This window comes from Corvus kubaryi, unplaced genomic scaffold, assembly GCF_017639235.1.
Source record: "Corvus kubaryi isolate FWS band 111438036 unplaced genomic scaffold, C.kubaryi_AGA036_p1.0 136, whole genome shotgun sequence".
NCBI lineage: Eukaryota > Metazoa > Chordata > Aves > Passeriformes > Corvidae > Corvus > Corvus kubaryi.
The window spans coordinates 3,144,521-3,172,030 of NW_024580670.1; the positions used below are offsets into that span (position 1 = coordinate 3,144,521).

At 44.3% G+C, this 27,510-nt stretch overlaps 1 protein-coding gene across 3 annotated transcripts in view; it reads left to right on the forward strand.

The window, feature by feature from the left end:
• Positions 1–5,159: 5,159 nt before the first annotated feature.
• LOC121657753 (contactin-3-like) overlaps positions 5,160–27,510 on the forward strand; it is a 96,519-nt gene continuing 74,168 nt past the window's right edge. For 2 of the 3 annotated variants that reach the window (XM_042013807.1, XM_042013824.1), the window contains exon 1: positions 5,160–5,305. The gene's annotated coding sequence lies outside the window, so the exon portion shown is untranslated. Of the gene's footprint in view, positions 5,306–7,866; positions 7,949–27,510 lie in introns of all 3 variants that reach the window. The other variant, XM_042013818.1, reaches the window with a different exon arrangement.

The window sequence follows — 27,510 nt, forward strand, 5'->3', positions numbered from 1 at the left end:
TCCTCAGTACTCTAAACAAAATATCTCATTTCTTTAATAAACTAAGCTGAGCTTTTGATAGAATTAAAACCTCTCATTTAAAAATGTTCCACATGTAGCAAACTTGAATAGTACATCAGGCAATTTGTTGGAACAAAGGATGACAGGGGTGGTGGGAATATAATTTTGTGTTTAATTGTATTTGATTAGGAAAGTTACACAGCCCATCATTCAGCTTCCAGGGCAGCCATAAAATCTCTTTGCCTTCCACTGAATTGCTGGCCAGGCCTCCGGGCATCAGGCTGGTTCCTGCTCAACACTTCAGCTCAAGGTTGCCAGTTATTAGGTAATGATAAGAACTGATCCCTTGCATTTTAATGGATGTGACAAAATCAGGCAGCAGTACTGCAAAAATAACTTGAAATATAGGGGAGTGATCGTATTTTAATGCCTGGTAGCTGCAGATGTTCAAATTACTGTAATACTATTAAAATGAGCAGCTATTAATACACAAATATTTCAGTGACACAAAAAAGCAGAGTCAAAAAAAATCCCCCTGAAATCATGACAAAACTAAAATTGCCTGTTTATTGGAATTAGCCTTCAATCACTTCTTTCTAATGGGCAAAAGGCTGCACATCTGACAGCACCCCTCTCATTGCTCTCCCTCCCAGACTTCATAGATTGCTTTTATGCCTCCATCTACCTATACGTGAAATCATTTCCCCATTTTAATTTTCCTTCTCTGTGATTTCAAGATATTGTATATCAGTTTGCACTTGCTGGGCACTTAACCTTCCTATTACCATTTTCTTTCTGTGCAACGTTCTCCAGCACAATTGCACATAATCCACTTTCTTTTATGGGTTTTGGAATAGTCGCTGCGGCCTGCTGCAGGTCCTGCCTGCATTAAGGACATTTGCATCCACAGAACACCAGTGCTGGGGTTATTACAGAGGTGCAAACCCTTAATGCAGGCTCTGTGTCGGGGCAAAGCGAGGTTTCTAGTGCTGCACTTTAATCCAGCCACAGAATTCCTTTCCTTCCTACAGACAGGGCCTCTCACTAGCCTCCCCCTGCCCGCCCTTCCCTCCTCCTGCTCCCAACACCAGTTGCACTCTCCATTTATAAGCACGAGCAGCAGCTCATGGAGGCAATGAAATGGGAATTTCAAAATGCTTGGTGATTTAATCAATTGGGTTTGATGCCAAAAGAAGTGTTACCATTGACTGCAGGGAAATTGGACCAGAGCTGTGCTGGCTGCTACTGAGAAGAGAATTATTTTAAGACAAAGGCTCCCAGGCCTGTGGAGAGCAGGATTATCCAACATGGGGACAAAATACAGCACGAGGAGCATGGCTGATGTTGGGGTCAGTGTTGGTGACCATGGATGAGGCATGGGAGTAACTGCAGCTTTTCCTGTGGCACCACCACACCAAGGAATGTCCCCGTGCTTTGGGGAACTGGCTTGGCTTGTACATACATTGATACAGCTATTCCAGAAAACCCAAACAAGTTCTTACAGCTGACCTCGATCTTGAGAGAAATGCACAATCTCTTAACTGGGCCTGCAGATCAAGGCCTCAGATTAGTTGGTATCAGTGTCAGCTTAAGGAGGGAAGCGTCTCTTAAAAATCACAAAGATTAAATTTATATTAAGCACTTATCTTTAAATAAGAATCCCCTAAGTATAACCGGAAGGAGTCAATTTCCTACCCAAAGTATTCTATATTTTGTCCATATTATTTTTGCCATTGACACTATTATGCCTGAAAGTGTGATTGGAAAAGGTGGGCTGCTGTAACTTTTACACCTAGAAAGACAGAAAACTAAATTTTCAACTGTTTCTTAATTTACTTTTAATATTCTACTTTCTAGTGGCTGTTTCAGTTAATTGAGAAGAAACTGATAGTGATTGTCAATGTTAAGACCAGACTAATGGTCCATTGAGCCCCATTGACAAGGCCCCACTTTGGCAATGTCCCAGAGGGTGTTTTACAAAACAAGTTCAGCTTAAGCTTGAGGTGAGTTACCTGGTATTTCTGCCAGTGGTAAGAGAAACTCTCCGAAAGCTAAAGCAGCTGAGAGATTTTTTTCTGGAGGAATTTACGGCATATCTAAGACTGTGGTGGCTAAATTCCCACCTAAAACTTGAAAAACGAGGTTTGTCAAAGCAGGGCACAAAAGTTATGCGGGCAATCCATCTGGTTAAAACGTGAACACGGAAAAATTGCTTGGCAGTGGATATAGCAACTCTGGCAGAGAGCAGTGAGGGGGTGCAGTTCATAGGAGCAAGTTGGTAATTGTGGTCTACACCAGCTGCCATCAGGATGGACAGGGTTAAGCCGAGTCTTCAAAACAAATTAAGTTTAAATATGATCTTCATGTACCTGCTTACCCCTGTGCTCATAAATTAAAGCCTGGGGTTTTTCCCACTTTGATTCTTAGGAAGCATTAATTAGACAGCACTCAAGTAGAAGCGTTGCTGTTCTTCACATATCATTTCAGAGACCTGTCGACAGTGATGTCTGAATGACAAGTGGAAATGAAAAAAAATCATTAGCTGGAAGGAGCATGAGACTGGCAATTAAGTTGTTATTATTGAATGTGAACATTGCAGTGGGTTCCGAAGCCCCAGATGGCAGAAGGGAAGCACAGGCTCAGGGACTGTGTGAAAACTTCCAGGTAACCTCAGAGAATTCACTGTCTGCAAATTGCTTCCCTCCAGTAAGTACATGGTGATACTGCAGCTTTGCTGTGTTTTCTGAAATGAATACAGGAAAAGCACTTACGAACCCACTATTTCTGCATGCCCGGGTTGCTGGAAAATAGGTGAGAGGAAGAGTGGGTTTTGTCCTTTTTAACTTGTCATCTCCAAGATTAGAGTCTTTCAACCTCACAATCTCATAAAGTGCCTCTCTGACAAACTTAAAATAAAAGCATCTTTTATGTGGCCTAACTTGATACCTATGATAGGAATCTGAAGTCCTTGACTTAACTGAAATTGAAAAAATATATTAGTTGGCCAAAGGAGTCCAAAGATCGGGCTGGGCTGGAGGTGACAAAAGACACCAAGGAAGGCAAGCTGCAGGATGCATTTTCAAAATTTGAACAGCCTCTGTGGTCGGTCAAGCATAAAAATACAGGCCATCCTTCTCATGCTGGCCTCGCACAGCTACAGCTGATATTTCCATGTGGAGAGCTGTGCCACAGGTCCCTGACCTTGTCAGCTCTCATAAGCCCAAGCGAGTCTGGGTGTTGTGAATACGTGACCAGCAGAGCTCTGAGGAAGCCAAATCTGTATTCGGGGTTTGCTCCTGGGCCTGTGCTCAGTCTCTGCCCCACAGAGGAGTTCACAGCCACCACCATCCTACTTGAGCTGGAGCTTGCTGTGGAACTAAGGCTTGACCCCAGTCCAAGCTAAGGCTTTGTGCAATAAAAACTGAAAGTTAATATTATCTTCTAGGCAAAAGCCCAAAGTGGAGTTTCAGAGATATGGTGGAGTTACCAGACTGTGCTACATCAGCTCCAAACAGGCTGAGTGCACCTTCCTGCTCCGTGCCAGGGCTGAGCTGAACCTCACTGGTACAAATCTCAGTGCTCAGTTCATGGGAACTCATTAAATCCCTGTAATTCTATCATCCCTACAAGTCCTATTTGATCACACTCTGCCAATTAAAAATGCATCTTGTTTTCCCGAGATAATTTATTTTTTGACATCCCTTCCTCAGACCAGTGCCACATTTCATTACAGAAGTGGTTACACTTCAGTGCTGGACATTCCTTAATTATGGACTCACACATGCATGGAAAACTAAGGACATCTCTTCAGGTCAGGGCTCCTACACTGAGTCTGGGTCAACAGATGCTGTGTCAAGTCTCTACTATCCCCAGAGGAGATGTCATTGTTTCTCAGCTGGCACATTTCAATAATTCATGACAAAACTGGACAGAAAGGGAAATGGAGGTGGCAGTGACTTAAATCTTACTCGCTGAAGAAGCAAACAGTTTTCCTCATGTCCTTCCTCCTTATGCCATGAGCACAAAGTATCACCACCCTTTCCAAAATTCCTCTATGTACAAGAGGACAGCCATCAAGTCCTTTCTCCTTTCTGGCGAGGTCCCAGCAAAGGAAGAACCTGGAGCTGTTGGAGCAAGACCAGAGGATGCAGCAGGATGATCAGAGGGATGGAGCAGCTCTGCTGGGAGGAAAGGCTGGGAGAGCTGGGATTGTTCAGCCTGGAGAGGAGAAGCTCTGGGGTGACCTCACTGTGGCCTTCCAGGGCCTGAAGGAGCTGCAGGAAAGATGGAGAGAGACTTGAGACAAGGGATGGAGTGACAGGACAAGGGAATGGCTTCAAACTGATAGAGGGCAGGGTTAGATGGGATATTGGGAAGGAATTCTTCCCAGTTAGGGTGGGGAGGCCCTGGCAAAGGGTGCCCAGAGAAGCTGGGGCTGCCCCTGGATCCCTGGCAGTGTCCAAGGCCAGGTTGGACTGGGCTTGGAGCAGCCTGGGATAGTGGAAGGTGTCCCTGTCCACGGCAGGTGTGACACTGGATGAATTTTAAGGTCCCTTTCCACGCAGGCGATTCTGTAGTGCTGATTGACTCTCTTACATCAACACTCCACTGTGGCTCTGAAACCAAAATCATCCTTGGCAAAATTCGGCTTCAACTGAGGCACAGGGAGCTAATGCACACTTCTAATAACACACACTTCACTGTGTTTTGGGATGCTGAAATGATAATAGAGGTTTCAGGAATCTTAGTACTACCTGCTAAAAAAAAAAAAAAAAGGGACTTAAAGGAATTCTGCTCAGTCTTAATTACATCACACAGCTCTGATGCTGTGATCAGCCAGAGCCAGATCCAATAAAACCTCCATCCGGCTCCTGCACAGCGACCTACGTGAACCTGACTCTTTCCCTGGGCTTCCAGCCCAGAAATGAGATGGAGTTTTTATTTAAGCCATAACGCCTCAACTTTCCGCAGCAGCCCCGGGAGCGCATCCACCCTCCGCAGGTGGGTCGAGCGGGGCTCCCGGGGGAACCCCCGCCGCCGCCGGAGGAGCATCCCCAGCGCCAGCAAGGCCTGCTGTGCCCGGAGAGGCTGTGCCGGGCTGGGCTGGGCTGGGCTGTACAGCCCCGGGGCGGTGAGGAGCGGTGAGGAGCGGTGGGCGGGAGATCGCGCCGGGCCCGCCCCGCCGCCGGGAGCGCGGCCAGTGCCGCTCCAGAAGAGGCGCCGGGAGCCGCGGCAGCCGCAGGAGTACGGCGCTGGCTCCGCGGGGAAGGGCAGCGCTGCGGCGGCTGGAACGGCTCGGTTGCAGGTGGGCAACTTCGGGGAACAAAGTTGGGCAGCGGCAAAGGGGAGCGCTGAGCCCCCCGCATCTCTCGGGAGGGACGGAGCGCTGGAGCCGGGCTGGGGGAGGGCACCGGGAACACGGAGACGGCTCCGGGCGGGTGGCGGCGGTGCCGCGGCAGAGTCCCTGCCGGGCTCGGGGGATGCAGCTCCAAGCACGGGCGCTCGGTACGTGCCGCTGCCCGCCTGCGTAATCCTCGCTGATGGCATTTGCGAGGCTCCTCGCTTGCCTGCACGGAGCTGTTGTTTCCCCCCAGACCGCCCGTGCCCGGGGCGAGGGCTCCGTCAGGCGCCCGTGGCTCCCCCGGGGGCTGGGGATGCGCCCCGGGTCCGGCGGCGCCGGAGCGTGCGGCTGCGGACGGCTGAGCGTTTGCACGGGGTCTGGGCTTTTCCACCCCCAGAATTGTTCTAAGTGAGACTGGAGTTGCTCAAGTTCTAAAGCTGGGCGGCTCTGCCTTTGCTTTTAATTAAGTGCTGATTGTCTCAAATGCGAGAAGGCGCGTACGGGAGCTCGCCCCCAGCTCGGGTGTCGGTGGGGATCTGGCGTGTTGGTTTAAAACAACCCCCGCACCACGCCGGTGAAGCCTTGTTGAAAAGCTTTTTCCTTTTCCTCTCGAATGATAATATCGCTCTTTCTGCACGTCCCTCGCGGCCGCTCAGGTTTGACCAAATCCTGGCGAACGCGGAACTTTCCCTCAGCCCGGGGAGAGCAGACCGAGCTGGCCGCGAAGTTTCAGCGGTGCCTCGGTGTCTGGCACAGCCGCTGCCTCCGCTCTCCCTCCGCTCTCCGCAGCCGCCTCTGCAGGGTTCGCCTGCTCTGCTGTTCATCCTCTAACCACCGATCTGCCTTCCCTCTTGCAACTTTATTTTCATGGTTCACACCTTGCTTGGGTGCGAGCTGCTGATGTCCCCAGCATCGTGATGTGTGACCTTGTTGCCTAGCCAGCGTGGTGCCTGGCTGTGATTGACCTAAATCCAAGCACCATTTTGTTGAATGTGTCGGAAGGAGATCAGCCCGTTCCTGATGGGAAATGATCCAGCAATAGCCTTGGGTGGGAACTGGTTAGTCAGGATTACCTTACTGGTGCCGCTGACACACGCACAGAATCAATACTGATTTTTAGCTGTCCTCAAAGTGCTTGTTTTACGGAAAGAATGTCAGTGTTTTTATTGTGGGTGCAAAAAGAAAAACCAAGACCTTATGAAGGACAAGAAACTCTCCAAAGTATTGACTGCTGTATTTTGCGAGAGAAACTTGAACTGTAGCTTAAGCTGCATGCCAGGCTTGTTCAGTGATGTATTTTTAAAATGTGTATGGGAAGTTTTGAACAAAATACTAAAATCAGGAATGGAAGCGCTGAACTTGCAGACACTGGAAGTGTGTTGATACCCCATGTGGAATTGTTCCAGAAAGTTGTTTATTATGCAAGAGACTTTCCATAGTAATCTGGCAAATGCATTTGTGAAAGCATTTGAGGGAAATGCTTTGGTGAAGGTGTTTAGTTCTTGCCAAAATGCTGCCGAGTTGGTGTTGGGGCTGCAGAGTGCTGGGAGCCCCGTCCTGCCACGCTGGCTCTTCCCTGTTTCTCAGGGCTCCCACAGCATGCACGGTACTTCTGCTGTTCTCTCTTACTTTTGGTGCTGCCTTGCACTGCAGGGGATGAGCTGCAGGCTTGGAGCTGGAAGCAGTGGTGTTTTCTGGGAATAAAGCAGTGGGAGCTGCTGCTCGGAGCACAGGATCTGCAAGCTGGCAATGGCAGTGGCTATGGGGTTTTCCCCGAGTGGGTTTTATGGATGGCACCTCAGTGAGTAGAACAGGTAGAGGTTGTCTAGCTGATCTGAAACGTGGTTTTTTCTGTGTTAAAGAAGTTAAACCACTGGAATTTTTGTGGTCTGGAGCTGCTGTGGGGTGGTGGCAAGCTCTGGTTCGTGACTCCTGTAGCCCTGGCACTCACTCAGCTCCAGTGCTGGTGACCTAAGTTGGGGTCCTGTCCAGAAATCCGAGCGTGCATCCAGCTGGCTGTACACCCTGCAAATCCTCGAGCTGGATGTGATATATGGACCTACCTAAACAACGTGTTCTTTAAATTCCTGAAGATCACGTCACCGTAGCTAAGGAGCGATGCCGTATTTTCCTGTCACTTTCCTATTATGCTTCTCTTGGAGTTTCCACCCACAAACAAATGCTTCCAGCCACTTGTGCAGGGGCGGTGGTTTTGGTTGGTTGTTTTTTCTGAGCAAGCCTCGCTGTCTTTGATGTTGTTTATGTTTATGTTCTTGTGGTGTTTCTTGTGGGAATTTTCCCATTGCAATACCACAAGAACATCTTAATGTTGTTGTGATACAGCAACAGGAGGTTTCTGCAAATAGATTCAATCTTTTTACTGTTCTTCCTGGAAGAGGCTGAGTCTTACAAGTGACATAAGCCAGTGGTTTTATATGTATGGAAGTGATTATCAGGATTTACTTTGATACCAGAAGACACAGATTAACAGCAGTCTGCAAACAAGATTTTTTGTGTATTTACAGCGGTATGAGGCTGTGTCTGAGGAGCCAGCAAGCCTGCAGGGAGAGGGAAGTTATTAGTGATGAGGAATGACTGGGACTGGAGGTGAGTATCCCTCCTGACTTTGGATGACTTGAGAAATAATTACAAGCCTGGTCTTGGTTTACTAGAAAATCAAGGAAAATGGGAAGTTTGTTCATCTGTAATTTTTGTGTGTATCAGTTTTCATCCTCCTTGGGGCTAGGTCAGTCTTGTGCTATCAAATACAGAACCTCCCAGTTCATATTTGGAAACCAGGGAACACTGGATTAGAGTCCCCTGGGATGCATGCACGCATTGAGGTTGAACACTACTGAAGGTGCAAGTGATGAGAAATGATTTTTTCAAGGGACTTGTATGATGAAAGCGTTGCTTGAGCTCATGTTGTGCATGGGTGATGTCAAGATGACTTGAATGGCAACATACTCTGAAATCAACTCTTTGAAGAAGCTTAGGAACTTAATGTTTTGGTTTTTCAAAATGTGCCACAGAAACTGGCTCTGGAAATGCACTTGCCTTGGTGCTCTCTTGCTGCTGTCCTTAAAATTTATCTGCAGTGACAGCAATTCTTTTCTCAGGTATTTTTGTTTGTTTTGTTTTGTAACTCTACAGCTGAAGTTTCCCTCTTTCAGCCAAACCAGGGATAGTTCAGTCAGTGATTATCCCACTGAAAAACAACTGGAGTGCAGAAAAATGAAATTGGAAGAGCTGTAGTTCTCTCCTGTGCCAACATCTCCACCTTTGATTTAGTGAAGCTATTTAGAATTGTAGCCCAAACTTTTGAGTGGAGATTTGATGATCCACATTTTATAGGATGTGGTGTAGAAAAGTGAGCTACGGGAAAAAATTAAATAATTATCAGTGATACCTTGTAATGTGCCTCAGCCAGGAAAGGATTAGGTAAAGGCTGCAGGTTTGCATAAGCTGAGAAGTGCTTTTCTGATTCAGTGCTCAAAAAGCCACACAGAAGTTCTCTTGTCCACTGAGACAGATGAAAACCAGATCAAAGTTGATGGCCTTTTAAACAAAAGTGTATCCAGGAGAGCACTTTTGAGGTAATAAAAGTGGGAAGGGGGGAAAAAAAGCTTTGACTACAGTCAGCTGAAATTTACTATATATAGATTTATTGTTTTAATGTGCTGTCTAATACAAAGAAAAGACTTAATACAAAGTGAGGGGAAGTGGCAGGAGTTCAAAAATCTTATGGATTCTTAGTCTTGTATTTGAAGACTAAAGGTGGTGGGCAGCTGATGAAATAATGGAGCTAGTTGGTATTTTCTTAGTGTAAAGTTAAAATCTGCACGTTGAAATTTGGTCTGAGAAAATACCAGTTGAAATGTGGGTCATAGTGTTTATATATGGCATTGGCTTTATTTTGAAGGAGCAGTTAGTCTTGTACCCCTGAAGTTCCACTTTTTAGATGTAATAAAGTATAATAATATTCCTTAAAATAAGTAATACATTTGGCGGAGCTGATGTGGGAATTTTTCCTAAATTAAAACATCCAGATATCTTTCTCTTGAAAAATATATGTGTTGAGCAAGATAAAGAGTAATAAACTGGCAAAGGTGTTGCATTTCAGCTGAGGGAAGCAGCAGTGGGAGCTACTGAAGCTGTGTTTAGCCCTGGACAATGCCACCTGCAGCTCGTGCTCTTCTGGAGAAACTCATTTAATGCAAACAGCCAGAATTTGAAACCTGGACATGTGTTTTGGTGTTTTCTTAATCCTGGTTGCACACAGGAGGAACTTTATCTGTGTGCTTAAACTTTATCATGAAGTGCTTAAAGCTGGGAGTGCGGAGCTGCCAGGGTGGGGACCCCCAGAAAATGAGTTGTGGGCTGTAAAGGGCTTTGGAGTGAGTGGTAATAGGAAGAGAAAAACGGGGATGACCAGGCTTGGCTGGGAGGGTTCTCTTTGTCAGCCAGTTCTTGGTTGCTGGAAAATCCAAATCGTTCATTTCTGAGCTGCAGTTTGAGGGGGAAGACAGACATGATGGCAAGGAGCAGATGAATAGGTGTGAGCAGGAAAGAGCTTAAAAAATCCTTTTGCAAGTGAAATCTGACTTAAAAGACAGCACCACCAAGCTCCCTGAGATCCTGGGGAGCCGTGTGCTCCCTGATACGCTGCAATTCCACCAGCTGAGGGTGGAGCAGGGCTGCTGCACTGCCCCTCACCAGGTGTGTACGCACCTGCCTCTGCTTTGCTGATCCCAGCTTCTTTGCAGAAGGAGTCCAGAATGGCTAAACTGCTTCAGCTGTTACAGATTAGTCCCTCCACACCGGGTTTAAATGAAGAAAACTAAATAAAGCAGTTTTTAACCGTAGTAAGTGACTTGGGTAGTGCTAGGGAAGCTGTGGAGTCTGAACCTGTTCTGCTGGAGCGAGGGATGATGGACACAGCACTGGAAGAGGCACAGGTATGGGCAGGTCTCCTACCTATTCCTATAGATCCATTCCTATATCCTGTTCCTTTGGTTTTGAGCTATGTGGTTGAGGAAAGACACACTTGTACATTCAGCTTTAACAGAGAAGCGAGAAATCCTGAATTTTACTGTCGTTTCAAAGGAGTGGTTTGAGCCTCTTTGAAATTTTATGGTTAAATCCAGATTTCTTTGCCACCAACACTATAAGTAGTAATGAGCTACCCTGGTATTAACTATTCTAAAAATGCTCCTCCCACTATTCCTGTTTTTTGTGTACTGACTCATTAAAAAAAAAATCCTACTGCCTTTCTAGCACTGCTGAAATCACAGTGCCATGTTCCTGATGTGGGAAGCATATTTCACTTGAATAGGCCTTGACAATTCTGAGGAGTAGTACTGCTCAACATGTTCAGGCCTTTTGTGAAATCTAAAATATAATAAATTACAGCTGTTTGGAGCTGTAAACCTCTCGTTGGAGTAAACTGGTGGGGAAAATCAACTGGCTTTCCACAGTCTGGCTTAATGTGAAGCATGTCCAGCATCACTTTTGCTTGTGCTGAGGTCAGGACAGTAATTTCCAGTGTACTCCAGTACTTGACTACATAAGGAGCAATTCCTGTCTAATCCAATTCAGGGTGGATCAGTAAATGATAAATTCTGTTTAGCTTGCAAGCATACAGATTTTCATAGTTCATTTGCAGAAGGATCACGCATCTCTGCATTTGAAGACATTCCATTTGTTGAAGTTGGCATCTCTTCACGTTCCTGGTAAAATGTGCAAGATGAAAAATACTGTTTTAATGACATATTGCTGTGAGGCGTTTTGTAGGGAGAAACCAGGAAATTCAACCGGTTTGGTTGATGCAGAAACCACCGTTTATTTCCCTGGATATTGCAAAATGTTTTGATTTTATTCTCTCTTCCTAAAGCTCATTGCAGTCACCTGGGTGTGTCTGTCCTGCCTGTCCATCTGTCCTGCTACTTGAGGATAGTTGGTTTCTAAACCCACGAAAACAGGGTCTGGTTTTGCCAGAGTGAGTGGGGGAGATACTTGATTTTTAAGAGATGCTGGAGCAGGTAGGAGCCCTTGGTGGTCCTGGGTGGAGCAGCTTTTACATCAAAAGCTCCTGACTAAAATATCAGCGGTTTCCTGCAATGACTTTTTCTTCGTTTAATAGGAAATTTTTGGTGCCTGCTGCTTCAAGTGTGGTGCAGGTTGTTGTGTGGGCAAAGCAGAGTGGGAGGAAAGCTCTCTGCAGCACCCTGGGTTATTTATTTAACGTCTCAGCCCAGTGTGTTGGTTGGTGTAAGATGTAAATGGCAATAAAAAGAAAAGGCTGTTATGTGCATGTTTGCTTTCCCAGGGTCATTTATAAAGCAGGGGGTAAGTGGTAGCATTGCTGCCAGGTCACTGCTTGACCACCAGGCCCTCTTTACCTCTGAAGTTTGTGTGCTCAAGGATCAGGCTGCTGGACAATGAAACAGAGACAATGACACGTGTTTGTTTCACTTTTTAAAAACAAATGCTCTAAAGAAACAGGGTGAAGAGCCATTAGTATCTACACTGACATGGGTGCATTCCTTTCCATTGTTAAGATCAGTAGAAGACCCAAAATTTCCTTAATCAGTCCTTCATCTGCACAGTTTGGGCATTGAAGTGCATGTTTTTAGCAGTGTGCACCTTCTCTGGATAAAGATTTATTGATGTTGCAGAGCTGTTGTGTTTGTGTGTGTGTGTCAGTGGTGTATGAAAAACAGCTGTCTGCACGTTGAGCTTTCTACCCCACAGAAAATGTTTTGTTGTCTTAGACTCAAGATCTCACCATTGATCCTAAAAGAAGGAAGATGTGCTTCTGTTTACTTGCCCAAATGTCTCCTTGCTAAAAGTGCTGGAAGTTGGCTGACTAAATTCATGCTGCAAACTTCAGTTTCGTGTGTCAGAGCTGAGTTCCAGTTTACCTGGACCTGTCTTAGCCCAGGGCTGCTGCTCACAGCCCCCAGGAGCTCTGTGCCATCGCTGCCTGGCTGCAGGGGAAATGCACTTGAATGGGTTTTTTTCCTTCTTGACAAGATGAGGAGCAGCAGCTGCTCATGTGTAACCCTTTCCCATTCTTGGGCACTGGCTTGTCTGTTTTCTACTCTTGACTAAACAGGAGTTAGCTTTTGTCTTGGAAGGAGCTAAATTAATCTAAACCAGAGTTATTTTCCTCTTCTGCCCCGTTTTTGAGGGGCTGCATTCTCCCACAGCACTATTCCTCCTCTCATTGATTATCTCGCATCTTTCCTGGTCGAAAAATCCTGTTGAAATTATAGTGGAAAAAGCAATGAAGCCTTACAGAGGACTGGCAAACTATTTGTAGAATCAAATACAGTTCTTGAAGTGGTTGCATACACATGGTAGTTTTCCTTTTAGTTGTGGAGCTTAATCTGTTTATAGATCTTGCAGTTTTTCAATTTCTCACTGTAATTTTTGTAGCTATTTGATTCTGAATCTCACATTGACTATTTTTGTTATTGTATTGCTGAAGAAAATAAAAATTGCTGTGGCCCTGGCAAAGAGCTGTGTTTCTAATGCTTTAAAAGCTGTAGTTTATAGTCTCCTTGAGCATCTCTTTTCCTCGATAAGCTTAAAATGTAAACAGAAGAGGTGTTATATCTCAGAGTGCTGCTCTTCTGCGACTGTTAAATGAAGGATAAGTAGAGTTTCATCCACTCTTCTCCAGGAATAAGAGATTGTGGATTTTGCTTGGCACTTTGTTCTGTAGCAGGTTCTTCCCCCCCACATAAATGTGGTTCACACACTAAAATCCAGAGATGAGAAGGTTCCAGTATTTCATCAGGTGCACTTGGAGACTGGAAAGTTGTTCTGCAGATCTGTCCTCCTACAAAACAGCTGGAATAAGTTGAACCTTGATGAAGAAACACATCATCCTCTTCAGAAACACAGCCCTTGGAGCCCCCGGCTGGAGAGGGGAGTGGTGCCAGCCCCTGTGGTGTTTGCTGAGCCCTGAGCTGGGTGTTTGACACCACTGGAAGTGGTGATGGCGGCATTTGGGTCCTCTCCAGAAGGCACTGAGATGAAAGAAAGGATTTTTCTGAGCTTTTTTCAAATTTTCTTCAGCAACTGCCAAGAGGACTGGAGTGTCTCTCTCCTGTTTGTTATTCATTCAATTCCCAGCTCCGATGGAACTTAAATCAAGCCTGCTGTAAGCCCTTAAGGCTTTGACCTTGTCCCTATCATGCCCATGATACCCTTGAGTAGGCCCATTGTGGGTGGATGGGTTTATTTTCAGATGGAGAATCTGAACAGCTCTCAGTGGGTCTGTTTGGTGACTGGAATGGCTGTTGTTTATACTCCTCTCTAAAGCTCTTCTGCTTCAGAAGTACCACAAAGCAGCTTCTTCGTAGTCAGGCTCCACTTAGAGATGTGAAATAATCTCTGGCTCAGAAGCTGGGCTCACTGTGCCACTCCCCAAGTCATGCAAGGGAAACATCGAGGAAAACAAACATGGAACATCTCCACTACTAAACTGTACCTGACTTTTCCTGGACAGATGGTTTTTTGGGAGGGGACTTGGGGTTTTTTTTTTTTTGCTTCTTTCCCCAGTAAGAGGGCAGAATGACTCATGAAGTGCCTGTCCCAAGTGTAAGTTAACCTGAGCACTGTTTGCTGTAACTTGCTGAATGTTCTCCAGGGCTCAGAAAGTTGCATAAGCTCCTTATCTGGAGTTAAGCAGCTTAAGGAAGTTGCAAAGCTCCACCACCTCATGTTGAGCTGTTTTAACACCGTCCTCTCTTCCCCCAGCATCTGAACATCCTGATGTTACAGATTTTGATAACCTGTGTAGCTAACTGCTCGCGCCTCTGGGCCACCCTGAAAGAACAAAAGGCTCCCAGACCTTTGCATAGCTGTGGATATAAAATAAAAACACAGCAGTAAAAGATGTGAAAGTGATAGAAAATAGTGGTAAGGTTTGGGATTAAACCTGAAGTTTTCTCCACTCTGTGCTTGTTCTGAGACGGACTCTTGATTACTTAATGCAGAATAGGCATCAGTTCTGATCTGGGTCTTTGAATCCCTTTAATTCCTCACCTGGTACCTGCTAACTTTTTGGGAACTTAGGGTGTTGTTACAGTAGGTGTTTCCAGCCTGAAAAAAAATCGCATGTAAGTCTTAAACTTAGAAATCCCTAATGACACAGCTGTACTCCATTGGTGTCTGAGGACGTTCTCTGTCCAGCAGATAATAGTCTAGAGTGACATTTTTTAGAGAACCAGACTTGGAGTTTTTATCTGGAGCATACAACAACATCCAGGATGTAAAAATGACAATTTTTTTGCCTGCAGGTAGCCTAGCAAAATAAGGAGAGAAGGAAAATAGCCTCCTCTGTCCTGATGTTCCTTTACAATATTGTAACAAAGGCCGTATTCTCCCAGCTCCTGGCTCCCTGTAGCAGGGAGAGAGGAATCAGCAGTTCCTCTGTATTTTCAGAAAAATGTTGAAGTGCATTATTCCCCAGAATAAGCACTGCAGACAGTTAAGTGCCTGTAGTTCTAATGCAAATTTCTTTTCATTCTAGATTGGTAAAGATCCACATTTTTCCTTTCCAAAAGGCTCAGCAGCTTGTCCAATAAGCCTAATTAAAGGTGTTAATGGACATTCCATTCTCGGATTGATTTATTCCTGTGCTTCCTGGGAAATAGCATTGCAAAGTGATTTGAACTGGTTAAGTGGCACCTGTGAAAAGGGGCTGAGATACAAACAAGGATGGCAGCAGAGAGCTGATGTGGTTTTCCTACTTTCACAAAAGAAATGTTAATGTTGCACTGATGGAAAACCCATTTACTCTTTACTTTTGTTAAGTTTAACTGGTAATGAACTTAAAGAGAATCCCAGAATGGCTTGGGCTGGAAAGGACCTTAAAGCCCATCCAGTGCCACCCCCTGCCATGGCAGGGACAACTTCCACCATCCCAGGCTGCTCCAAGCCCCAATGTCCAGCCTGGCCTTGGGCACTGCCAGGGATCCAGGGGCAGCCCCAGCTGCTCTGGGCACCTGTGCCAGGGCCTCTCTCCAGATGCAGGAAACTGAAGTTTTGGGCACACTTGTTACTTGTAATTAATCTGGTTCCTTGCAAATCCTCCTGAGGGATGCATTATTCTGATAAATTCCATGTATTCTCTCTGCATTGTGTGGAGGATTTCTAAAACATCAGGCCTTTGTTTCACTGGGATATGTTTTACATACCTGGGGCTTTTCTGGCTAAAAGGGGTTGGTACTTCTAGAAACAAAATCCCAGCAAGGCTTTATCATCAATTGGCAAAGCTCTGTGATTGTGTTCTTCCTCTCCATCATGTCCAGTATTTGGAGATCCATTTAATATTACAGGAAAGTGAAAGAAGTCTTGAAAGTCTCCTTTAATATAAGGCTCTGAAAAATCCTGCTTCCCAGGTTCATTGTGGTCAGGTGAATTTAATGGTCTGCTCAGTCAAGAAAAAAAGGCTCCAAAAGCCTTTGTAGAATTAAAATTCCTTTTTACGAGTCAAAAACACGCATTGCAGGCACAGCTTTGAGTACTCTTGTGCAAGGTTTTTTCGTGGATGTTTACGCTTGGTTTTTGCATTGATGGCACCACTTCAAGCCAGGCAGAGTGTGTTCTTTAAGGCTCTGTTTCAGCACAAAGCTTTTCACCTTCACTCTGCTGTACAGTGAAGGATGCAGAGGTGTCCCAGATATTTTAGCAGCTGCATCATCTTTTGGGCCATGTGTAACAGATGTGACTACTCAAGTTTTGTGTTCAGCTTAGGATAACTTTTTCCTGTGAGGAAGGTAAGAACCCATCCAGTAGGTGTGTTGACACACAAATATCCAGTCTTCAGAGAGGATCTTTCCTCCTGATGACTCTCCAGAGAAATGAAATGCAGAGGATGTGGAGTTTTGTGGGAGGATCTGGAAAGAGTTAAGGATGCTGCTCTAGATCTGAGGGGTTAGGAAGAAGTATTAGGTAGGACTGTGCTTCAGCACAGAAAAATACAGATTTAGTGGTGGATTGGATTTGTGTAGCACATCTCTAGGCTCTGTTTATAAAGGACCTCTGGTGTCTTCTGGCCTCTTCCTTCCTTTCCTGGCTCAAAACACAGGACTGTTGTTAAACCATATAAACAGTTTCCACTCTGTGCTTTAAATCAAGGTGGTAGTGGATCTTGCTAAAGGGAGTAAAGCAGCTTTGTGTGCCTGTAGCCCACTGCAGAAGGGCTGAGCTCTCTGGTTCAGTGGGTTTATTGGTTTTTAAAGAATTATGAATTTAGTTTGAGGTCATTTCTGGAAAAGCACTTTCTCTTGGTCTGCAGTACACGATTAATGGTGAGAGCAATGCCGAGTGCATTAAGACATGAAGTGAACCTTGGAGATCTGAAAGAAAAACAGCATCTTCTCAGGCCTGGGGCTTGTTGCTGCTTTCCTGTTAGACATGGTGCAAAAGAATTGTTACTTTTGAGGGAAAGTGATATTTGGGAAGTGGAGATTTTTGGTTAGTAAAGCTCCCAGTGTAGGTTTTCTGGAGATGGACTTCAAACTCGCTTTGGTGCCATGAATAACCTCACAAAAATATCATCATCATTGTTATTATTATTATGAAATAAAGCTCCTGAACCTCAAAAATCAAATTTGTGTTCGTTTCTCCATCCCCCTCCATGGGCTCTCTGCATCACCCTTCTGCACATTTGTTTTCCTGCCAGGGCTTTTTGGCTCTTGTTACTCTTTAATACTTTACAAACCAATTAACCTCTCTGCCCATCTTCTTTTCCTTCCATGTTTTTCAGGCCTTTGTCAGACAGAGATTTCCTAATTTGAATTTAGTTCCTAAGTCAAGAAACTGATTTTTTTTTTTTTTTTTTTTTTAAGTACTTTAGATACTCTTAGGTTCATCACCACTGAATGTTATCTCAGTGCAGCTCTCTGCTCCTTCCACTTTTGTTTGGGTTTTGGGTTTGGGTTTTTTTTTTTTAAACCAAACTTACCCAGCAAAGCCAGTGCATTGCATCTAACCTTGTACTGATATTTAAAGAGATCTTGTTAAGTAATTTAAATACTTGGTTGGGTTTTTTTCTCCCTGAAAGTGAGGCCTCATTACGTGGGGAGGATGAAAGAGGTGTTCCACAGTTGTTTGGCCGAAAAACCTGGTTCTTTCTTTACTGCTTGTGGTGGATCAGCCATATTTGCATTCGTTAATCTTGGGATAGACTGTAACATTCATCTTTTAGTGTCAGTGGAAGAAAACTCAGTGGAATTTAACCTCTTAATTTCTGCTTTTTCCAAATTATGGTCTTATGCTGAGACTTGGTGTCCTGGAGATACAAGGAACAAAGATACCCAAATAATAATTAGAAAATCGAGATTGCACAAAACTGAGATTAACTTCCCTTTCCTTTCCATCCCAGGGATCTGGGTACTGTCCTCCTCCAGCAGTGAGTTAATGAAGCAAACATGTATCTAAACTGATGCTGGAATTAAGTGGATTAATGAAGGGGAGCAGGGGTGTGGGGAGCCGAACAGAGAGAAGAAAGTGAGGAGCGGAAAGAGGTGGCGAAGTGTTCATTAAAATGAAAATAATAATTTTAAAAAATTATGGTGTTCTGTGGTATTCATAATAACCATAAAGTGGTTTGATTCTCTTGCTCTCCTGTCATGTGCAAGCCACACTCATCCGCTGAACATCTCTGATGGTTTTCTCATGGTCTGCAGTGGGCTTTGTTCTGCCTCCTGGCCGGGTGGTTTTTCTCTCAGAGTCTCATTTTTTGATTAATAGCTGTGCTGCTGGTTTGAAATTTGGCTGAAATGCAGTATTTAAATTTTCAGGCAATGTCTCATAGTTTCCTTTGTAAAAAGGAAAAGAGACTTTTCCATAAAAATATTTGAGCATTTTACTGCTATTCATAGGAGAGGAAACTCTCTCAGGCTGAAGAACTTTTTCAAGTGAAACTTCACAGACATCAATGCAGATTAAGCTGCCTTGGTCTCAAGTAAGAAGTAGAGGGGGGGGGAAAAAGTGCTGAAGTGGGTTCAGCTCTAACCATTCAGCTGTAACTTTGAGCTTTTCTTTCCTTTCACATCAGTGCTCTGTGCTGTAGGGGATTATTTTCCTGCATGTGACTTGGAGGGAGATAATCACAGGATAGATTAAGGGTACCTGTGGCCATATCTCCCAAAGCTCAGTTCCTTGCTGAAATTGGTGAATATTTCTATCAAGCTCCTCCATTCCCAGGTTATATATATATATATATATATATATTTGAAAAGAATAAGAAGAGGCTGAGTGAAGCTGTATACAAAATGTAAATTTCACATTTTTACCTGTATTCCTCTTATTTGCTTCCCCACTTGAAGCATCTATCCCATTTTTCTCTCTTGGTTTATTACTTCTTGGGAAGTAATTGTTCTTTTGGGGTTGCAGAGAGATAAAACATCTCCTTACCTGTTGCATGTTGGGCTGTAAACAAATGGGATGCTGGAGCATCAATTTTATGTCAGCTTTGGTCTGGGAAGTTTCAGTGATGTTGGTCAAGAGGAAACAAATGTATAATGTAATAATAAAATACCAAATTCACACCATGTGTAAGTGTACCAGAGGAGCCATGTAGAGGACAATCATCAGCCTTTGAGTCCTGTAATACATTTATTTGTTTGAGTTTTTGATGGATTAGACTCTCTAATGTTAGAAACCTCAAATAAAACCAACCCAGCCATCAGACCTGTGCAGGGTAGCGGGGAAAGGCTGTCCTGTCTTGCTCCAAGTAAATTGGCCAGAAAAGTCTGCATTAAAATGCATTATTAAAGAGTTTAAAATCTGCAATCTTAGAGCCTTTCTCCATTTAAAAGCTAGGTTGAGGCCAGGCCTTTGTGGGAAGTCCCAGTGCCGTGGTGGCGTTTGGGTGGGAGAGGTGCAGGTTCTCATCCTCACATCTGTTAGGAATTATTTAATTTCCACTGGAAACAAAGAAGTAACTGTACTGCTTTTTCTGGAAAATTCCTGCCTAGTGCAATGCACAGGTCGTTTAAGGCTGGATTGGGTATTTTAAAGATGTGGTTGTGTATGGGGGTTTCTTCCTGTATTGAGTTGGGCATAGGACAAAAATACCATTTAAATTGAATACATTTTCTTGTAGGCACTTGAGCACTAATGAGTCCTGGAAGGAGGAAAGAGAGGGTGAGAAAGAAGAGATTTTTCTGCAGTTGTCTATTATACATAATTAGACTGCTACAAATACATATATATATTTATGTCTCTGTAAATACCTGTGTATGTATGTGTAGGTAGCAACACCTTTTACTGTTTCACCTCAAAAGTCTCTTGGGTTTTTCAAGCCTAAAGTGTACTGACTGTTTAATTTGTCAGCTCTAGAGGTATTCAGCGCAGAATGATTTTTCTCGTATGTTGCAGTTTAAATTGTCAGTGTGAGGGAGGTTTAGTGGGTTGGAAATGTTGTTTCTGTCTGCTCTGATTGAGTTTCTGAGTCTCTCCTGTAGTGAGAGGGACCAGGCAGGCGGGAGTGCTCATTTTGATGAGGATTTTTGGGACTAAGAGCAATAATATTTGTTATAGAGAGCTCTGAAATTCAAAGTAACTTCTTCCTTAGGAGAAGTTAAACACAGGGTGCTGCTGATGTAAATTTTGGTGCATTTGGATGTGGAGAGTATTTTTGTGTTGAGTTTTACATTCTTTTAAGTTGAAGAGTAATATTGTCAGCACTTTTTAAGTGGATTGACTGCACTGCTGTTTGTGGCATATAATGGGCTGCCTGTGGTTGGTTTTTTTGTTGTTTCACTTTTGTTTTAAATCTTCGTGTTGGGAGGGAGTTGAGGAGACGCTTCAGATTTGTGTCGGATTTTTTGGTTCTGTTCATTTAGGTGCTTGTTGGCCTGTTATCACCCTGTGGCACTTTGCTCCCTGGATGCTTCAGTTCAGCATCTGCCTGAATTTCACTTCCTGGGGTTTGAAGCCCATCTGAGGGGTAGGATCTTGCTGTCCTATGCTGTGATTTTGAGTAGAGATATGAGGGAGAACGGCACATTCTGAAATGTTTGAGGTAGATGGTTTTACTGTGGGCTGTAGCATCGTTGGAAATTCAGCAGCCTCTAAATTTTTGATGAAGAGGGAACTGCTGACAAATTGCTGTAGGTGACCCTTGGAGCCAGGGCAGCCAGCATGGATCAGCATTCCTGGGGCTCTGTGCAGCGATCCATGCGGGCCGTGGATGTTAATTCCGGCTGGGGCACGGCGAGAGGCACGGATCAACTTTGTTCTGGCGAGGAATATCAAAGTGGAATTATGTATGCAATGGAAAGGGATGAGTTTTTATTGGGGCGACCGTGCAGGATGAAAGAGGCTTTTGAAGTTGTGATTTGTAGTGGATGGCACCAAAAGTGCTCTGAAAGAAATGCTGTTATTGGTGCCTCACCAGGGACTGTGTGTGTGGAGAAAGGCTCCGGACATGGCAATGAGAAATGGATCATAAAATATCCTGGGCAGATCCCAGCAGGGTAGGGGGGGATTCTGCCCCTATGCTCAGGTGAGACCCCACCTGCAGAGCTGCCCCAGCCCTGGGCCCAGCACAGGGAGGACCTGGAGCTGCTGGAGAGAGCCCAGAGGAGGCACCAGGATGAGCAGAGGGATGGAGAGGGAGGAAAGGCTGGGAGAGCTGGGATTGTTCAGCCTGGAGAGGAGAAGCTTTGGCGTGACCTCATTGTGGCCTTGCTCCTGAAGGAGCTACAAGAAAGATGGAGAGAGACTATTGACAAGGGATGGAGTGACAAGACAAGGGGAATGGCTTCCCACTGCCAGAGGGCAGGGTTAGATGGGATATTGGGAAGGAATTCCTGGCTGTAAGGGTGGGCAGGCCCTGGCACAGGGTGCCCAGAGCAGCTGGGGCTGCCCCTGGATCCCTGGCAGTGTCCAAGGCCAGGCTGGACATTGGGGCTTGGAGCAGCCTGGGACAGTGGGAGGTGTCGCTGCCCATGGCAGGGGTGGCACTGGATGGGCTTTAAGATCCCTTCCAACCCAAACCACTCTGATTCCAGTGGTCACCCTTCTTTTCACGGATTAAATATTGACTTGGCAGCAGCAGCTTCTCCATCCCAAGGCTTCCTGTGCTCCTGGCAGTGAGTCCTGGCAGCCCAGGAGAGTTTGTAACACAAATGCAGATGTTGGAGTCATTCCTCTTATGGAAATATAAATCAGGTCTCACCCTTTCCCCCCACTGTGGCTGCACAAGCCAGAGTTCGCCCAACTTCATATTTCATTTTTCCCCCCCCCCCCAACAGCTCTGATTTATTTCTCATAATTCTCAAGCCCTACATTATTTTGAAGTGATTTGTGACATGCTGTCATGTGGGTTCACAGAATTTCTGACCTCTAAAAGTACCTGTCTTGGAAAGCCTGGTTGAGGTGATGACCCACCTGTGTTATCAAAAGGGTGTCTGGAGTTGGTAGGTTACAGGGGGAGAGCCTCAGGCATGCAAATTGTAGGGACAGGGGCCTGAAAATAACAGAGGAAATACTTGATTTGTGATAGGTCTGGAAAAAAAAATAAAAAATTCTTCAAGTTGATTATTGGCTTGAAATATTGTAATTCCAAGAAAGAAGGAATTAGTGGGCAGAGCACAGGTCGTGTCATCAAGGGTGCATTGCAGTTTTAACATTCTTGTGTTAATCAGCAGGGGTTTAATTGCAAGAGGTTGTTTTGCTGTCATGTACCATGGGTTGGGAAGGCATTTAATAATACTGAGGTACAGAGAAATGTATCTGTACAAATGGAAATACTTAAAGTAGCAGCTGAAGTTGGCTTTTGGCAGTGACTGGTGAATAGGAATATCTACTTTTCAATGTTATTAACACTTGCAGGGAATCTCAAACTTTTCTCTGTGCTAAATACACAGAATTCTGGGTTACCACAGGTGAAGAATTCTTCCCAAGACACGGCAGCCTGAAAGTATTTGGTTTTTAACATCCTTCCCTCCTGTATGTTTGGGAAGTACAGTTTTGGCACTGCATGAAGGTTTTGCTTGGAGCCTGGCAGTGACTTTGGTGTTAACCAGGCCACGCAAAGTCTGTGTGCAGATGAGACAAGGCAGATTTCCACAGAAATTCGATGTGTGGATGTTTCACTAAGTAATGTAGAAAAGGGCAATATGATTCTGATTTGATTTAATTTAATAGCTGCATTTTGAATTTGAAAAATTAACCTGCTCTGTCAGTGGAACACCTTCAGTGCACCAACACCAAAAACGGTTTCCAGTGGCAGGAACTAAACATGTCACAGGATTTGAGTCACTGTGGTGGGAATTGGCCTTTTAGTGAATGTTGGATGTGGAGTTGCTGTTGCTTCAAAGACTTACTAATTTTAAATTGTGTCTCATGACTGATTACATGGTGATAGTTTCAAGAGAGTCTGGTAAACATTTCCCAGTAAACTTCGGGAAGAATGCAGAGCTGGTTCTTTGTGAAGTGTTCCCATGGGCATCCCAGGATTGATTGAGCTGAGCTGTCTCCACAGGTGTTGGAAAGTAAAAACCTCTGGCAAGATGTAAAGAGGCTCTCAAGTGGTTGATGCACAGAGTTGTGGAAGGTGATGGTCTTAAAAGAGAGCAGGATTGCTGAGGACTTTAAGATAAACGTCATTCCTCGGTTATTTTCTCTTTGCAACTACGCTGCTTTTGTTGAGATGGAATAACTCTCTGGGTACAGGCTTGATGCCATGAAGATTTTTTGCCTTTTCTTTTATACCCCTGTTATACCTTTTTTACAACTTCTATATTCTTAGTGCTTTTTCCCTTACATTCTTGGACTTGTTTGTCAAGCTAAGAGACAAAACATTTTAGAAGCTTTGCAGCTAGGGATCAGTATGCCCCAGACCCCAAAGTCCCCTCCAGAACACATTCTGTAAACTGAGATAGAACCATCCAGGGGAAGGCTCCTTGGGGAGGGGGGCTCACTCGAGCCTCTCATTGGGGAATCTTTGATAGATGTGCTAATTAGTAACACCTATAATGTTGTACCAGATCTTTTGGGGTGGGCATTTTGCGGAGTGCATTTCGATGCATGTGACTGGACGTGTGCACCTAAGGATCCTTAAAATAAATACCAAGGTAAAATCCCTTTTCCCCTTCTAACCGTGTATGACTCTTGATTTTAAGACCAGGAAAAGGCATCAGGCTAAGCTGAGCTAAAGGTTTTTTAGTGGTTGTAGCTCTGAGATGGCAGAACTGCAGATACAGAGTTCAGAAAACCCTGCTGGTGGGTTCAGGGGTTGGAATGTCGTGAGGAATGAGACACAAAAAGCAGAGATGCTCTGTGACACCCAGAGTGGAGAGATGAGAATGTGGAGAGACTGGGCATTCAGTCACTACAAATATTCTTTGCTGCAGTGGGAGAAGGAGGGACTGAAATAAGTGCAGGGCCAGGGAGGATGTTCTGCAGAGCAGAACCACCTGTGTGATCCATGTTCCAGGGAGGTTTGGATCAAGTGCAGAGGATGGATGGGTTGGGCAGGCAGGGGACCATGGCTGAGAGTCGACAGATGCAGCCAGACAGGAGAAGCTGTAATAAAACTCTCCACAGAACAGTTGCTGCTTCTTCCATATTAAGCTGTTGTAAATTAATTTTGTATAAAATGATGCTTTTAACTAGGCCTCTGCTAATGGCACACTGGAGAGAACTTTAATCCTGCTCAGTGCTTGGGAATGGAGAAGTTTCTGTGAAAGTTCCTTGCTGGTTTTTGTGCTCGCAGCCCAGCTGGGTCGGGAGGATTTGTCTCCTGTCAGTGCCCCTGCAGGGACAGGAGGCTGAGGAAGAGCCACAGGCACCTCACAGGGGCTACCTGGGAAGCAGCTTCCTAATGAGTGGTGCTGCCATGGAGCCAGGATCTAATGAGATCCCAAAGGAGTTGGAGCAATCACATTTTTCCTTGGAGCACCATTTTAAACTTATCTTAGGAACAAGCCCCAGCATTGCTTAGCAGGTTTTTTAACTCTGTCCTTTGTCTTGCTGCTGTAGCTTTTAACTGGTCAATCCTTTTTTATTGACTGCCTTTCAGGTGTAGTAGATGCATTCGTGTTCCTTTCCAAAGTGTGCTGCCATTGCTGCCTCTGTGCTGGTCAATACTGCCTCTGTGTTTTGTTTCCCAAAGCCTTTCTAATCTCTAACATGAGATTACTCTGATATTTTACTCTCTAGACCTGCTTGGTATATGATGTCAAACTGAATTAACTCTTTCCTTCAACTGACAAAAATCCCTTCTAAATTCTCTTCTTAAACTGGCACCATCTCTGCTTCAGTGCAACAAATAACAAATACCAGTTTGATTTTAATAATTAGTGGTCAGCTCTGGCATTGGACAAGCCTAGCCTTGCCTGGATATTTGCAGATACTTCCAGCACTTTTGAGTTGGATTTATCTCAACACAGATCCAGGTAAACTGGGCTGTGTTGGTATTGCAGCAAAATGTGGAGATTACCTGGTATTAGGGAAAAGAGTGGCTTGATAAATCAGGTGCAAATGGAGAACTACCACAGGGCTTTAGTTATTTTTCTTTTGGATTTTCAAAAGCCTGTGTTTGTGACATTTTTCTAATCTTTTTTTTATTGAACACGGAGAGGGAAGTGTGGAGTTTCCATGCAAGGCTGGAATATTTTCATCATGGCACTGGTGCCTTTCAGGCTTGGACTGTAGGAGGCAGAGGCTTGGTTCAGTGATGGGGAAGATTGAACTGTTCATCTCTTTCCTCATTGAAACCAAGTGGATTGGGGGATTTTGCACAACTGCTGATTTCATTTTGAGGGAAATCAGAAGTGGAGATCGCTCCCTCCCTCCCTAAAAAATAAAATGGCCTGTTAGAGCTTGTGGAGTGTTCAGCACCTCATCTTTTCATGCTGCCCTGTGGAGATGACTGTACCATTAACCAGGATGTAAATCTCATGATTTATCCAGATGAAGCCCTGGCACAGGGTGCCCAGAGAAGCTGGGGCTGCCTTGGAAGTGTCCAAGGTCAGGATGGACATTGGGGCTTGGAGCAGCCTGGGACAGTGGGAGGTGTCCCTGGGCATGGCAGGGGTGGCACTGGATGGGCTTTAAGATCTCTTCCAACCCAAATCATTCCATGATTTTATGAGATTTTAATAATTCCCTCCCTTAGCAAAGATCTGCTGACCTCTAGTGTCAGGACATCACTTGATTTTCTGTGCTGTAGTTTGTGATCGATACAGAAAAATAAGTTCTGGGTCTCCATAGCTCTCCTGAGTTCCAGGAATTTCTGATTAATTTACACTCGATGACTCCACAAATTCCTCCACCTCAAACTCCAAGTTTAAAATGAACTTGCCAGCCAGCTCTGACAAGTTCCAGTTCTATATATAGAAATAAAAATCCCACCTCTAGGGAACTGCTGCTTTTTATGTTTGACTCTGCATAGTAAGAATTAAGGTCACTGAATGAAATTACTGACTCTTGAACCTTTCCCAAACTTTTTATTTCTTTCAGACATTCCTTGTTTTATTTCTTTCAGACATCACTTGCCATGTTACATGATCTGACAGTTCATAGGTCGTGAAAGGCTAATTTTGTAGGAAGAGAAAGGAAGCTGAATTTTTTTTTTTTTGTCTGTGCTCCAATCCTACTTAATTTGTTTGTCTGGTAATTGGTTTGGGGTTTTTTTCTTCTGGATAACTGGTTGTTTCCTTCAAAAAAATTGTTGGAGCAACTCATGAGAATTGACTTTCAGAGAAAAGTTAAATAAATATATAATAAAGAAATGAAATCTGTTCATTTTTCCTGGTTTTTTTGCACCACTTCACAGCTTTGCTTTTTTACTGCCTTGAAATAACTTTGGCCTCTGAAAACAGAGCACTACCTGGTAATAGGAAGCTTTCTGATTTAAAAACTAGATTTCTGTTTCTTTCTGTGTATTCTCTGGCTATTACTTTGTTTCTTTAAAATCTTTTCCAACCACAGCAGGTGCTGTTTTTCTTTATTCTTTCTGGCCTTTATGTACAAAGTGCTGAATTTTGGGGGAACCAGTGTAGGTTCTTTTATTTCCAAAAGCCCCCAAGTGGTGCTGTGGATCTGCCCCTTTGCTTTACTTTACAGAGTAAAGGGGGACATAAATTGACTTTTAACATTGAGTCATTTTATTATAATTCATATTTTAATATTAATATTTTAATATTAAATTAAAAATTAATTTGTAAGCTGGGACATTTTGGAAACAAAAGCCAGAGGCAAAGGGCTGGGACCTGAAAATCACCTGGGGTTATGTCAGAGCTGTGAAGGTGACAGAGAGGCTCAGCGTTGTCCTTGGGTTTGGATCCCTGCACTGGCAGTGGATTTCTCTGATGCAGGTTATTTCCACAGGAGAAATAATTGGCATATTTATATTATAAAAGGCAACTCACTGCAGCCTTTCCAATGTGATGTTTTGGGGTTTTTAACCTCTGAAGAGGATCTAACTTTCAGATCCTTGCAATAAGAAGGAAAAGGTCACAGTGGAGCTGAGCTGCTGTGGTGTTCAATATTTGATTTTTTTTGGTTTTTTTGGAGCAGTTTCCAAGCCAGAAGCTTTCTGCAGTGGCAAGCATTGACCAAGGGCCTATGAACAGCCTGAGCCCACCAACTTGGCCAGGGGCAGCTCTGCTTCATAGCCCTTCATGTACCTCTCTGCAGAGAAAAACTGCTTTGGGGTTGTTTCCTTTGTGGGGAAGCAGTGAACTGAGGAGAAGCTTCAGTGAGTTCATACTTTGGGTGTACATCTGGGTTTGCATCTTTTAAAGAACGGATATTATTGAGTGTAAGGGTACATTTATCTGGCTCAGAGCTGTAAATTTGAGCACTCCTAAGTGTGATGCTTTTAAAATGAAACAGGGGTATTCAGGAATAGATCCTAGGGTAGCAAAACCTCACAGAACGCAGGGAAAATGAAGTGTTTAAAGTAATTTAAATCTTACAAGGTTAGCTGGTGGCTACTGTTTTCTCTTTAGGTATTAAAATTTATTAAGATACAATGCAGCCAGAGGTTGGGGATGTATTTTTATGATTTTATACTCACAAAGCTTTCCTGTTCTTTTTTTTTTTTTTTTTTTAGCTTCTACCAAAGTAGTTTTTGTCTGGCCTGAAATGGATCTGTTATGTTCTGCTTTGCCCAGAGCACTTAGAGAACA